Genomic DNA, 2,593 nt, shown 5'->3' with positions numbered 1-2,593 from the left:
TCAGTATGCTTTGTCTTTGAAGAGAAAGACAAACCGATGGGTGTTCAAGTTACATTTTATTATGGCCAATTACTATGACTGACATGAACAAACATGCTTAAACACACAAACACATGCAAGTTATTCATCACGATGCTGATGTAACACAAACTATAGTGTTCAATTGTTGAAGTTGGTGCACATTTGCTCCTTTTATTCAGTTTTTTTATACACACAAACACACACCAATTATGTTGAAAAGTCAGTGTTGAATTAAAAGCTTTCAAAATCCTTTTTTTTTTTGTCATAATCCTTGTTGCATAATGTTACATCTCACCCCGGTGGATATCATAATGTTACATCTTACCCCAGGGTATGTTACAACTAACCTGGACTATGGGGTGAATTGTAACATTTCACTCCTTGTGTTTAAAACTAAACCATGCATTTTCTGTTTGTGCTGTAAAGATAACAGCTACGTAATTTAAGCAGACACTCTGAACTAGTTTGAATCACATTTTGAACGCACTGGCTTAAAAGAACTCCAAGATAGAGACAGCAGACAGAAATGTCAAAAATGTTACAACCATCTCCCCAATTTCTTTATTTTTTATCCATGTTTGTTCATAGCCCTGTTCATTCACCAATCACTGCATCATTGTGTGAATGAGCACTGATTTATAAACACCTGTTGACAGAGGCTCCTGTCCCAGATAACAATTTTTGTTTAACATTTTCAGAACATTCTGTTTTGGTTACGAGAGCGTTAAAATTGTCAGTTTTCTTAATATTAATGGAACGTTTTTAATGGTGGTGTTTCTGAAACATTCTTTCAAATTATTTTTTTATTAACAACTCATTCTTCACAGCTAAATTCTTAGTTTTAAATGAACTCTGCTCAGTGTTTATGAGTCCATAAGTGTGTTAAAATCAGGGGTCTTCCACTCTGTCCTTCAGAGTAAAGCAAGAAGGGAAACAGGACAACTAACGGACTTCCAGCCACAGAAGAAGTCAACTGAAATAAAAAGACATTTAATCTCTCAAAATCTCAGCAGAGGAGGATTAAACGGCATTACCAGCTTCACTTATTACTAACCAGATTTACTTTATTTCGGTCAGACAGAAGTTCTTATTGAGAATGAACAGAAATCTAGGTTTTTAAGTCACCATGGTAATCAGTGTTTGCTTTTATACTGGAATAATGTTAGTTTTTAACTTTGAGAGAACCTTGCCCAAAGTTATGAGAACGTACCTATTAGCTGGGCTTCCGCTTATGAGAACCCCGGAAACGTGAAAGGGGTCCGAAAACAAACTGAAAGTATAAAGCCGAGACCCAAATCTTACAAAACGAAAATACACATTTCTTAAAAACGGTCATATATCACACTTAACGGTAAGTTCAGTTTTCAGCTTCTGACATTATGTTGTATGATTTTGCATCGTATTCGTGTCGTTACCATATTGAACGCGATCTTTAAACCAAACGGTTTAGATTTAGTGAGACGTGACCCTGAATGCTGCGAAGCTCATCTTCAGGTTTATAATGATATCAAATTTTAGGGATTCCTCTTTTAGTTAAGACTATGACATGTGAAATACACAAAGACCTGTTAAAATTAAATACAAAATGTGACCACTTTCTATAAGCCAGGGGTCGATTCGCAGGCGTTCAGGTTAAATGAGAATTTTTGATTATGACAGCCTATAGCCTACTTTTGTTTTTTGCTAAAAAGTCTGCATATTCCTATTCTGTCAAGATAAATAGGCTAACAAGTTAAACCATGTAAGATCTTTGTCTACCGTATGTGATAATGAAAAAAAAAATTATGGAAATTTTTTTTGGAGGGCGAAAAATTAAATAGGTTATATTGTTGTGTAACCGTGCAGTATTTCCATGCTCAATATTTGTCAATTTCAGTAACGATCAAATTATGATATTGTGATGAATATGCAGTTGCTAGGAGTCGTTAGTGAATTCATTTTAATATTTTTATATTTTTGGTCATGCTGAGGGATTCATTATTTATCATTATAATCATTATTTAAATGTCTTATCTGCACAGCAAACCCGTTGGTGTTGCTCACAGTCTACATGAAAGATTTAATGTCGTCTCTTATTTTCATATGATTTTATCTAAGGCTGTGCAGGAAGTCAGTTGTGGTTATTGTGTTTCTCCTCGTCTCATTTTCCCCCAAACACTTCTTTGCTTCAGTGATTCTGCTCAGAACAGCTGGTGTTCATCGCTAATACTCAGTCACTTTTTATGATTAAATAATCACTTATTTAATTAACTCCAGCAGTGGATTTTGCTGTGTGGCTCCTGAATTTGTTCTTTACTACAACTCTTGTCTTGATTAATTAATCTGTGTGTGTGTGTGTGTGTGTGTGTGTGTGTGTGTGTGTCGTCATATGGTTGGTGAAGAGGCGTATGTTAGCCTACAAATAGAATTGTGTCCGAATTCACAGTAAATTCACTGATAAATGAGTAGGCAAAAAGTACTCTAATGACTTAATTATTCTGGACAGATTCTGAATTGTGCACGGTAGAGGATATATGGATGGCGATTAATTAGCCTAAGCAATATGCGACTGATGCTTTTTTTTTTTTTTTAG

The sequence above is a fragment of the Sinocyclocheilus anshuiensis genome, unplaced genomic scaffold (assembly GCF_001515605.1).
Source record: "Sinocyclocheilus anshuiensis isolate Anshui unplaced genomic scaffold, SAMN03320099.WGS_v1.1 scaffold30, whole genome shotgun sequence".
NCBI lineage: Eukaryota > Metazoa > Chordata > Actinopteri > Cypriniformes > Cyprinidae > Sinocyclocheilus > Sinocyclocheilus anshuiensis.
The sequence above is the reverse complement of the archived record's forward strand: the minus strand, read 5'-3'. Positions refer to the sequence as shown.